The sequence below is a fragment of the Apodemus sylvaticus genome, chromosome 16 (genome assembly GCF_947179515.1).
Source record: "Apodemus sylvaticus chromosome 16, mApoSyl1.1, whole genome shotgun sequence".
Lineage (NCBI taxonomy): Eukaryota > Metazoa > Chordata > Mammalia > Rodentia > Muridae > Apodemus > Apodemus sylvaticus.
Window position 1 is genome coordinate 35,547,091 of NC_067487.1, and position 12,770 is coordinate 35,559,860.

The 12,770-nt window shown below is 43.2% G+C and overlaps 1 protein-coding gene and 1 pseudogene across 1 annotated transcript in view; one reads left to right on the forward strand and one right to left on the reverse strand.

Moving 5' to 3' along the window:
- Wdr70 (WD repeat domain 70) overlaps window positions 1-12,770 on the forward strand; it is a 232,460-nt gene that overhangs the window by 200,113 nt on the left and 19,577 nt on the right. The gene's annotated exons all lie outside the window — the stretch shown is intronic.
- LOC127666741 (transcription factor BTF3-like) lies at window positions 3,104-3,605 on the reverse strand (annotated as a pseudogene).

A 12,770-nucleotide genomic window follows, 5' to 3' on the forward strand; every position in this document is an offset into this window, starting at 1 on the left:
AGTTTTCAAGATTCCAAAAGGCTAAGTAAAACAATATGATATTTAAAACAGCTTTACTTGTACTACTAGATAAATGATGTTATTTTGATGCCTTGAATAACTTACCTATACAGTGAAAGTCTGTTCTTTCTTAATTTCTTTTAATTTTTTTCTTGCATAATTATTTTCAGTCTGTGATCACAGATATATTTTTTTATTTAGTAACTAGAATCTTAGTATGTTTTATACATTTGTGTTTTATTCAGATAAACAAAGTACTGAGGGTTATTGTTGTTATTGTTATTATTATTGTATTTATCTCTAAATATTGGCAAATGAAAGATAAAGGGCTTGGGTCTGTGAAGATTAGGTTGAAACAATTTTGATCAGGTTGTAAAAATTTGGCCACTGGAAATTTTCGATTATATGAAGAAACATACTCCAAGGTAATAGAAATGCTGCAAAACCACAGCACCACTTCTTACTGCACATAAGTTCTTTAAGTTGCATAGTCTTTGGATCTGGCTAATTTTGGTGTGTAATGTTTTTGTTTATTTCCACCTTTTTATAATAAAGTAAAAACACATTTAAAGAATATAATTCACAAGGAAAGATTTAAAACAAATAAAAAATTAGATTTGGTCCACTTCAACTAAAAGAGTATGAACAGAGGATATCGACTATCCCCTTTGCAGCCTGATCCTCATGATTGGTGACATGTAATATCCAAGGATATGACCATACTCTGCCAGAGTTGATGACCCTGAGGTTCCAGTACCTCAAATGCCTTACAGCTCTGCGAGGCCTCCATGTCCTGAACGACAACCACCCATGCCACGCCCACTGTATGGAGCTGTGCAGGGTGGATCCCCCCTCCCTCAGGCCTCTGGTCTCTGAGCTGTGCAGGAGGACCACCCGCCGGTGCCCCGCGGGTTGCAGCTTCAGTGTCCTATTGTTTCTTGCTCCCTGGCTCTCATCAATAAAAGCAATTACCAGACTTCCTCCAATAATTATTTCTTCTCTGTCATCACACTTTCTTCTCAAGTTCTTCAGTTGGAGCAAACTAGCATTTGTTGTTTTGAATTAGATGAGGGAAATTTTATTTAATTTGTTTTACCCAAGAGACATTCTATTTTCTCTGAGAACTTTTTCTTGTGATGAAATTCTTCAAGCAAGCTTATTATCAAATACAGATGTGGTCCATTTAGTATCAGGGACAACTACCAGGTTCCAGATTTTTGCTGCTTTAGTGGTTACCTCAACTTTATAGCACAATCTAAAGTAAGTTGATCTTAATAGGTATGTTTTCCATGGGAGTGATGGGAATTAATGTATGATTATATGGAAAATTTGAAACTATAGTGTCTCTGTGGCAGTTTTCAACCTGTGGGTGATGACTCCTTGGGTGGGTGTTGAGCTGCCCTTTCACAGGGTCACCTAGGACCATCAGAAAACACAGATTATGATTCACAACAGAAGCAACATTATAGTTATAAAGTGACAATGAAAATAAGTTTATGATTGGGGGTCACCGCAATCTGAGGAACTGTATTAAAGGGTCGCAGCCCTGGGAATGCCGAGAACCTCTGCACTATCTGGTATTACAGCAGAGGCAGAGCACTGCCTAACTTGCTTCTCTTGCTGTGTGAGAGCTCCAGCTCTTTTTCTTGTCACCATCAGGCTTCTGTCTAGTTTAGCAAAGAAAAACATTTTTTGGAACAGAGAAAGGAAAAGATTTCCAAGAAAATGACAAGTCTGTCCTGTGGTAGGACCATTTTGAAACTGGGGTGTAGATTAATAAAAGGATAGATAGGTGGAGAGAAAGCTGGTTGTGCTGGCCCTCACCTCTGATTGCAGAACCTGAGAGGCAGAAACAGGAAGATCACAGGAAGTGTGAGACCAGCTGGGGCTGTGTAGCAACTTCCAGGCCAGGGCTGCACAGCCAGACATTGCCTCAAAAGACCAAAAGCAAGAACTGAGTTGTCTGGAGATCTCTGGAGAGTGAATGCAGCTCTTTTAGATTTTTTCATAGCTCGTTTAGAATTTTTTCCAACAGGTTTTCTGAATTACTTAGCGAACAGACACAATTATTTTAGAATATATTCTAGTAGCTATCCAGAGAAGGCTGTCTGAAGAGCGACCATGGCAATTTTAGAATTTTTTCTGGCTTTCTGATTTTGAAAGGGAAACCTAAGAATTTTAGAAATTTTCTAACAGGATTTCTGACTTGGTCTTAAAAAAAAAAAAAAGATTTTTTTTTTCTAATAGTAGCTTTTCTGACTTTGGTTGGACAACCCGTGAACTATCCAGAGAGCTTTAGAATTTTTAGTAGCAGATAGAGCTGTCTCAACTAGAGTTTTTTAGAATAGCAAGAAAAAGCTGTACAGAGCATCTCTTCTCTCTCTCTCTCTCTCTCTCTCTCTCTCTCTCTCTCTCTCACTCACACACACACACACACACACACACACACACACACATCTCGAGCAGAATGTAGGCTGCCTGCTTGGACCCGTTTGTTTCCGCCGCTCGCAGACACCCCATCTCACAGAACCCATCTCCAAGCTGAGGCTGGTCCTTGGCACTGTGGGAGACAAACAGCCTGGAAGAGCTGAAGCAGTTCCCACTTTATTCCTCTGCCTCCCTTGGCCAGTGTTCTAATACAGAAGACAATTTCCTTTCTCTGTGAAGTGAGTCATGTGCATGTGGGAATCTGGAGTGCTCTAGGACCTTCCTGTTTTCATCTGTCACCTTCCATTTGTTTGGGGTTGACACTGTGATCTGTGATCTGTGGGTCAGTGCACATGGTTAAGTGTGATGGGTAGTCCTGGGGTGGCCACCCACAATGCTACGGTTTTTTTTTTTTTTTAAACTAGGCAAAGAATTTTGTTAACCTTTTCCAAACTTCATTCTCAGGCTTCTTCAGCTTAAATTGCCGCAAAGAATGAATTAGTATAAGCAAACACCGAAAAGAGATGCAGTGTCCAGGGGGCTTGGGCTTAAACATATTAGAGATCTAGATTTTTATCAGATCCATAAATAAAAATAATTTACAAAGCAGTCATGATATATAATAGCAGCTCCTGTAACTTCTGCAAGTGTCACCTTCTGCAGAAGCTGCTTCAGGTCAGTCTGCCTCATTCTTGGAAGCCTCATCAAAACTCTCCACCAGACCTGCAACAACCTCCTCCTCCCCCCCTCCTCCTCCTCCTCCTCTTCCTCCCCCTCTTCCATAGTAAGTGGTGCTTTTCATCTACAGACTGTTTGGGCAGTGTCAGCCAGTCTCCTTAAACTAGTCGTACCGCAGGCACCAAGCTGGTTCAGGATGCTGGGAAGTATTTCTGTCCGCTGCCTTGTCTCAGCATGGCCTGTCATGGTGGAGGTGTTTGCTGAGCTTTAGGGTTGTTAAAATGGATCCCTGTTCCTTGGTTTGTTAACATGTTCACCTCCTCAAAACCAGAGATATTGTTTACCCCTAACTTCTTTAAGGAGAACTGCAGTTTTTTGTCACCCGCTCTGGCTGTTCTGTGAACCACGTTCGTCTTTCTACGAGGGGCTCCTTTTTTACCAATGCATATTTACGCCTGTATTTCGGTGAATTTTGCTGGGTTCATGATAGTTTCTTTCATCTTGTCGGAGTGGAACTAGGGCTGCGCAGGGGACCAGGGCTCAGGAGCACACACTCAGGGACGCACGATGGCATCTGGCTAAGGCTTCTTAGACACAGGGCTGCACAGCTGTGTGCAAATAGGCATCAGACTGGTTATCGGAAATCACTGAACTTGCTTGTTCTTCCAAGGAGTCAGGTTTGCTTCTTCGTCCTTCTTTCACGAGACAGAAACCAAATGTGAAAGTCACAGGTGGTGAGTGGTATCCAGTGAGGGTCAGCAGCTAGGAAGGACCAGGAAATGGTGTTTGGGCATAGTCGCATTTTTTTTTATTCGATATAATTTATTTACATTTCAAATGATTTCCCCTTTTCTAGCCCCCCCCCCACTCCCCGAAAGTCCCGTAAGCCCCCTTCTCTTCCCCTGTCCTCCCTCCCACCCCTTCCCAGTTCTCCGTTCTGGTTTTGCCAAATACTGTTTCACTGAGTCTTTCCAGAACCAGGGATCACTCCTGCTTTCTTCTTGTATCTCATTTGATGTGTGGATTATGTTTTGGGTATTCCAGTTTTCTAGGTTAATAACCACTTATTAGTGAGTGCATACCATGATTCACCTTTTGAGTCTGGGTTACCTCACTTAGTATGATGTTCTCTAGCTCCATCCATTTGCCTAAGAATTTCATGAATTCATTGTTTCTAATGGCTGAATAGTACTCCATTGTGTAGATATACCACATTTTTTGTATCCACTCTTCTGTTGAGGGATACCTGGGTTCTTTCCAGCATCTGGCAATTATAAATAGGGCTGCTATGAACATAGTAGAGCATGTATCCTTATTACATGGTGGGGAATCCTCTGGGTATATGCCCAGGAGTGGTATAGCAGGATCTTCTGGAAGTGAGGTGCCCAGTTTTCGGAGGAACCGCCAGACTGCTTTCCAGAGTGGTTGTACCAATTTGCAACCCCACCAGCAGTGGAGGAGTGTTCCTCTTTCTCTGCACCCTCTCCAACACCTGCTGTCTCCTGAATTTTTAATCTTAGCCATTCTGACTGGTGTAAGATGAAATCTTAGGGTTGTTTTGATTTGCATTTCCCTAATGACTAATGAAGTTGAGCATTTTTTAAGATGCTTCTCCGCCATCCGAAGTTCCTCAGGTGAGAATTCTTTGTTTAACTCTGTACCCCATTTTTTAATAGGGTTGTTCGGTTTTCTGGAGTCTAACTTCTTGAGTTCTTTATATATATTGGATATTAGCCCTCTATCTGATGTAGGATTGGTGAAGATCTTTTCCCAATTTGTTGGTTGCCGATCTGTCCTCTTGATGGTGTCCTTTGCCTTACAGAAACTCTGTAACCTTATGAGGTCCCATTTGTCAATTCTTGCTCTTAGAGCATACGCTATTGGTGTTCTGTTCAGAAACTTTCTCCCTGTACCGATGTCCTCAAGGGTCTTCCCCAGTTTCTTTTCTATTAGCTTCAGAGTGTCTGGCTTTATGTGGAGGTCCTTGATCCATTTGGATTTGAGCTTAGTACAAGGAGACAAGGATGGATCAATTCGCATTCTTCTGCATGCTGACCTCCAGTTGAACCAGCACCATTTGTTGAAAAGGCTATCTTTTTTCCATTGGATGTTTTCAGCCTCTTTGTCGAGGATCAAGTGGCCATAGGTGTGTGGGTTCATTTCTGGATCTTCAATCCTGTTCCATTGATCCTCCTGCCTGTCACTGTACCAATACCATGCAGTTTTTAACACTATTGCTCTGTAGTATTGCTTGAGGTCAGGGATACTGATTCCCCCAGATTTTCTTTTGTTGCTGAGAATAGTTTTAGCTATCCTGGGTTTTTTGTTGTTCCAGATGAATTTGATAATTGCTCTTTCTAACTCTGTGAAGAATTGAGTTGGGATTTTGATGGGAATTGCATTGAATCTGTATAGTGCTTTAGGCAAAATGGCCATTTTAACTATATTGATTCTACCGATCCATGAGCATGGGAGGTTTTCCCATTTTTTGAGGTCTTCTTCCATTTCCTTCTTCAGAGTCTTGAAGTTCTTGTCATACAGATCTTTCGCATGTTTGGTAAGAGTCACCCCAAGATACTTTATACTGTTTGTGGCTATTGTGAAGGGGGTCATTTCCCTAATTTCTTTCTCAGCCTGCTTATCCTTTGAGTATAGGAAGGCCACTGATTTGCTTGAGTTGATTTTGTAACCTGCCACTTTGCTGAAGTTGTTTATCAGCTGTAGGAGCTCTCTAGTGGAGTTCTTTGGGTCACTTAGGTAGACGATCATGTCGTCTGCAAATAATGATAGTTTGACTTCCTCCTTTCCAATTTGTATCCCTTTGACCTCCTTATGTTGTCGAATTGCCCGAGCTAGTACCTCAAGTACAATATTGAAAAGATAAGGAGAAAGGGGGCAGCCTTGTCTGGTCCCTGATTTCAGTGGGATTGCTTCAAGTTTCTCTCCGTTTAGTTTGATGCTGGCTACCGGTTTGCTGTATATTGCTTTTACTATGTTTAGGTATGGGCCTTGAATTCCTGTTCTCTCCAAGACTTTAAGCATGAAAGGATGCTGAATTTTGTCAAATGCTTTTTCAGCATCCAATGAAATGACCATGTGGTTTTGTTCTTTGAGTTTGTTTATGTAGTGGATTGTATTGATGGATTTCTGTATATTGAACCAACCCTGCATTCCCGGGATAAAGCCTACTTGATCATGGTGGATGATCGTTTTGATGTGTTCTTGGATTCGGTTGGCAAGAATTTTATTGAGTATTTTTGCATCGATGTTCATAAGGGAAATTAGTCTGAAGTTCTCTTTCTTTGTTGGATCTTTGTGTGGCTTTGGTATCAGCGTAATTGTGGCTTCGTAGAAGGAATTGGGTAGTGTTCCTTCTGTTTCTATTTTGTGGAATAGTTTGAAGAGTATTGGTGTTAACTCTTCTTTGAAGGTCTGGTAGAATTCTGCACTGAAACCATCTGGTCCTGTGCTTTTTTTGGTTGGAAGACTTTCTATGACTCCTTCTATTTCTTTAGGCTTTATGGGACTGTTCAGATGGTCTAGTTGGTCCTGATTTAATTTTGGTATTTGGTATCTGTCAAGGAAATTGTCCATTTCCTCCAGATTCTCCAGTTGTGTTGAGTACAGGCTCTTGTAGTAGGATCTGATGATTTTTTGGATTTCCTCAGTTTCCGTTGTTATGTCTCCCTTTTCATTTCTAAGTTTGTTAATTTGGATACTTTCTCTGTGCCCTTTGGTCAGTCTGGCTAAGGGTTTATCTATCTTGTTGATTTTCTCAAAGAACCAGCTCCTGGTTTTGTTGATTTTTTTGTATGGTTCTCTTTGTTTCTACTTGATTGATTTCGGCCCTGAGTTTGATGATTTCCTGCCTTCTACTCCTCCTGGGTGAAATAGCTTCTTTTTGTTCTAGGGCTTTCAGGTGTGTCATTAAGTTGGTAATGTATGCTCTCTCCATTTTCTTTTTGGAGGCACTCAGGGCTATGAGTTTTCCTCTTAGCACTGCTTTCATTGTGTCCCATAGATTTGGGTATGTTGTGTTTTCATTTTCATTGTGTTCTAAAAAGTCTTTAATTTCTTTCTTTATTTCTTCCTTGACCAAGGTATCATTGAGTAGAGTATTGTTCAATTTCCACGTGTATGTGGGTTTTCTGTTGTTTCTGTTGCTATTGAAGACCACTTTTATTCCATAGTGATCAGATAGGAGGCATGGGATTAGTTCTATCTTCTTATATTTGTTGAGGTCTGTCTTGTGACCAATTATATGGTCGATTTTGGAGAAGGTACCATGAGGTGCTGAAAAAAAGGTATATTCTTTTGTTTTAGGATAGAATGTTCTATATATATCAGTTAAATCTAATTGGTCCAAAGCTTCAATTAGTTTCATTGTGTCCTTGTTTAGTTTCTGTTTTCCTGATCGGTCCATTGAGGAAAGTGCAGTGTTGAAGTCACCCACAATTATTGTGTTAGGTGCAATGTGTGCTTTGAGTTTTAATAAAGTTTCTTTTATGAAAGAGGGTGCCCTTGCATTTGGAGCATAGATGTTCAGGATTGAGAGTTCTTCTTGTTGTATTTTTCCTTTGACCAGCAAGAAGTGTCCCTCAGAGTCTCTTTTGATGACTTTGGGTTGAAAGTCAATTTTATCTGATATTAAAATGGCTACTCCAGCTTGTTTCCTGAGACCATTTGCTTGTAAAATTGTCTTCCAGCCTTTTACTCTAAGGTAGTGTTTGTCTTTGACCCTGAGGTGTGTTTCCTGTAAGCTGCAAAATGAAGGGTCCTGTTTACGTATCCAGTCAGTTAGTCTGTGTCTTTTTATTGGGGCATTGAGTCCATTGATGTTAAGAGATATTAAGGAATAGTGATTGTTACTTCCTATCATTTTTGACGTTATTTTTTAAATTTGATTGCTTAACTTCTTTTGGGTTTGATGAAAGGTTACTATCTTGCTTTTTTCAGGGTGAAGTTTCCCTCCTTGTATTGGTGTTGTCCTCCTATTATCCTTTTTAGGGCTGGGTTTGTGGATAGATATTGGGTGAACTTGGTTTTGTCGTGAAATATCTTAGTTTCTCCATCTATGGTGATTGAGAGTTTTGCTGGATTTAGTAGTTTTGGTTGGCATTTGTGTTCTCTTAGAGTCTGCATGAGATCTGCCCAGGACCTTCTAGCCTTCATAGTCTCAGGTGAAAAGTCTGCTGTGATTCTGATAGGTCTTCCTTTATATGTTACTTGGCCTTTTTCTCTTACTGCCTTTAATATTCTTTCTTTGTTTAGAACATTTGGTGTTTTGATTATTATGTGACGGGAAGTATTTCTGTTCTGGTCCAGTCTGTTTGGAGTTCTGTAGGCTTCTTGTATATTCATGGGCATCTCTCTCTTTAGGTTAGGGAAGTTTTCTTCCATAATTTTATTGAAGATATTTGCTGGCCCTTTAAGTTGTAAATCTTCACTCTCCTCTATGCCTATAATCCTTAGGTTTGGTCTTCTCATTGTGTCCTGGATTTCCTGGATATTTTGGGTTACAAGCTTTTTGCATTTTGCATTTTCTTTAACTGTTGAGTCCATGGTTTCTATGGAATCTTCAGCATCTGAGATTCTTTCTTCTATTTCTTGTATTCTGTTGTTGATATTTGCATCTCTGTCCCCTGATTTCTTCCCAAGGCTTTCTATCTCCAAAGCTGTCTCCTTTTGAGTTTTCTTAGTTGTTTCTACTTCTGTTTTTAGATCCTGGATGGTTTTGCTTAGCTCCTTCACTTGCTTGTTTGTGCTTTCCTGTAATTCTTTAAGAGATTTTTGTGTTTTTTCTTTCATGACCTCAGCCTGTTGACCAAAGTTCTCCTGTATTTCTTTAAGAGATTTTTGTGTTTCGTCTTTCATGACCTCAGCCTGTTGACCAAAGTTCTCCTGTATTTCTTTAAGTGTTTTTTGCATTTCCTCCTTGTTGGCTTTTGTATTCTCCTGGATTTCTTTCAATGATTTTTGTGTTTCCCTTGCAAGGGCTTCTAACTTTTGATCCATTTTCTCCTGAATGTCCTTCATGTGTTCCTGTACCAGCATCATGACCAGTGATTTTAAATCCAAATCTTGTTTTTCTGGTGTGATGGGTATCCAGGACTTGCTGGTAGAGGAGAATTTGGTTCAGATGTTGCCATATTGCCTTGATTTCTGTTAGTGACGTTCCTGCGTTTGCCTTTTGCCATCTAGCTCTCACTGGTGTTACTTGGTCTTGTCAGTGCTGGACTCACCAGTGCAAGCTGCCCCTTCCCCGTTGGCCTCTGGTGCACAGCTTACACTCTGCACTGCCTGTAGACAGGGTGCTGTTGTCCAGGCTGTTCAGATCCCGAAGCAGGCACCTGAAGGCTCCCGCTGGGGCCCACAGGATTTATTGGAGCACACCGACTTCTCCCAGCTGGCCGCCCGGAAGCCCCCACTAGCCTCTTGAGGGACCTGGAGATGTGGCGGCCACCCAGGCTGATCTGAAGCGGAGAGAGTTGACCTGAGGGCTTCTGCCTGAGGCCTTGCCCCAGATTGTGTCTGTGGGCCAGATGGAACCCGTGTGCACCCCCAGGGAGCTCTGAAGGTGTATGTTGCTGTGACCTCCCCTGTGTTCCGCTCACTCCGCTGGGCAGCCGATTTCCCCAACCGGGCTGGCGCACACTAGGTTAGCCTTGTCGCCCGGGCCCTGAGTCCAGGCAAACGCCTGGGAGGCCAAGGTCTGAGCAAAGTTCCCCTAGGGCTATGACTGTTATTTGGGTCCGCCAGGTGACCCGGATGGCGGGCGTGCGCGTCCGCGCTCCCCGAAAGCACCGGGAGAGTCTGTTGTGCTAATAACCTCCTGGGCGGGTTGACACACAGATGGCCCACCAAGCCGCCCAGTTCTTGGGGTCAGTCCAGTGCCTTTTGGGGCCTAGACCCCCGTTTTGTTAACCTCAGGCTACGCTTGTTAGCAGTCTCTGCCCTCCCGAGCACTCTGGCTCCTGTAGGCAAAATGGCGGCGCGTGCGCCGGCCGGGGCAAAAAAAAACTCCTGGCTGGGTTGGCGCCCCGATGGCCACTCGAACAGCCCAGGGCCTGGGTGCAGGCCAACGCCCGTCTGGCTCAGACCCCTGCGGTGTTGGGCCTAGGATTATTTTTGTGTACCTCAGTCTGACCGATCTCTGGAGCCCGGGATCAAGATGGAGGTGAGTCTCTCCTGACTGGCGGGAAGCCGAGTTCTGAAGTGGCTTCCGTGCAGCGAAAGGCTCCGCAGAACCGCAGCTGCTTGCCGCCCGGCTGGTCAGCGAAGGTCAGTGGTCGTGGGCGCAGGGCCTAACTGGACCCTGTGTCGCCTTGGTTCCACCGCTGATGGCCCTTCAGCTGGAGCAGCCACTGCTACCGCAGCTGCCGCCCGGGCATAGTCGCATTTAAGGTGTAAAAAATTATGAGGATGCTGCGCTTGTCTTTAAGGGTGCTGTTTAGATATGTGCATCACACACATCTAAGGTGTTGCTCAGGCATTGGCTTTTGGGTTTTTTTTTTTTTTTCTGGTTTTTTGGATTTGGTTTTTTCGAGAGAGGGTTTCTTTGTGTAGCCCTGGCTATCCCGGAAGTCACTCTGTAGACCAGGCTGACCTCGAACTCAGAAATCTGCCTGCCTCTGCCTCCCAGAGTGCTGGGATTTCAGGCGTGTGCCACCACTGCCCGGCTAGGCATTGGGTTTTTTATAGCAACATTTGTGAACCTTGATTTTTCCTTCTTTTTGGATTTAGTGATACCATCTGCTCCCCATCTCCTTGCATTTCTGGGGGTCAAATGGAAGGTACTTGAATTCTGGGCAAGCATTCCCAGCCTCCTTTTTCTTTCAAAAATCAACTTGAGAAGATTCTAGTTCTGAGTTAGAAAGGTTTGGAAACGATTTAAAACATCCTGGTTTTGCTCACTGTTGAATATGAGGCTCCAGCACACGGTACACAGTGTGAAGAAATGAGCAATGGTGCTGGAGACGGCCTTTCCTCCCCTCTGTAAGGTACAGGAGCCGGAAGCACAGCTCTCTCCAGCCTCAGTTTACTTTGTTTGTTTGTTTATTTGGTGTTTTTCATCTATGAGATACAATGAGGTTACTATTTTTATAAAGACTCAATTACACCAAATTATATAAACCTGCAGGGCCAGCGAGACAGCTCAGTGGGAGTCACTTGCCGCCAATCCTCATGGCCCGAGTGCAGGACCCGAGCTGTCTGCGGTAGAAAGAGAAGACTGGACTCCAAAACGTACCCTCTGGCTTTTTTTTATTTTTGCCATAGCACATGTCCCCCCCCCCCCTTCCTTGCATAAACAATAAATGTAGTAAAAATAAATGACTAATGTGAACTTCCAGCTGCCTTGCAGTTCCTTTCTCACGTGTCTAAATTCATGTCCAGGCCCTGCTTTTCTTTCCCTCCCTCCTCATTTCCATGGTTTCACTTAAAGTAAACCAGAAAACCATAGAAATAATTATTTGGAATTTTTGTGGCCATCTCACTTTTGCTAAGGGGTAATTCCAGAACTGCTCTTTGGAATCCTGACTCTGTTGGTAGTGTACACTGCCCTCTTCATCTCCACTCTTTCGTTTGGTCTCTGCAGGTGTAGACGATCTCTGTGTTGAGCACATTTGTGTATTGTAACCCACCCTGGCCATCTTGCTTATGATTTCCACAGTTATCTTGCTATCTCCCGGTGGTAGCTGCTAGAGCTGAGTACTTTCGGGGCAGTTTGGGGTTACTCTGCATGCCTAGTGAGCTTTGGTTTAAAGCAAATAAAACTTAGCCTTGAGCCAGAATGGAGTTGAGCTTTGACAACTAACCGTAGCCATTAGTTGACTTTGTGTGTGTGTGTCAGTAAAATGAAATGAATCAGTGATAGAATAAAATGCCCCCTCGGTTTAATTAAGCAAGTCACTATACATAGTATGAAGATTGAATTCAGAGCCTCGATCTTACAGTGCAGTGGCTGTTGTCATATGAGGTAAAGCCTGTCTCCTTGGTATTGTAGGGCTGGTGTTTCGGGCTCATCTCTCGTCCCTTGATTCAGAAATTCCCCTTCCCTTGCTTTGCAGCACCATTCCGAATGTGTCAAAGGTCCAGGCATGTTAACCAAAGAGGCGTCTCTTAAAGAGAGCACGAAGGAGTTGGGGCTGTTTGGCCAAGTGAGTGATTGCACTCTCTTCCTCTGTATGTATAGCTCATCTGTCTTCTGATGGCCCTGGGCTCCTAGCAGGCACGTGTCCATTGTTGTTGTGCAAAGCCCAGTATGTATGTTTGACAAGTTAGCAGTGTGGTAACTCTGCCTGCCGCCACCCGACTCGGGGATTGTTTGGTTTGGCAAATGGCCAGCTCTCTGCTATAAGATGCATTTCCTTGACAGGACAAAGTATGGAGGCACATTAGCTGCAAAGTTTACAAAGGTCAGCTAAACACACACAATAAATATTAATAAACAAAAAAGGCCCACCCACCTTTGACTTTGAACTCTGTTTCTTCACTCTGTGTTTTGGAATCCCTGTAGTATTTGATTAATAACCAGTCTTAAGGTAATTGAGCCTCAAGTGTCCTGTGCCTAAAGCTGGTCTGCTCATAGGCCTCTCATTGGCTGCCTTGGTGACTCATTGCCGCAGTGGAGTGGTCTCTGGACTAACTGTTTAGTTCAAGGGCTC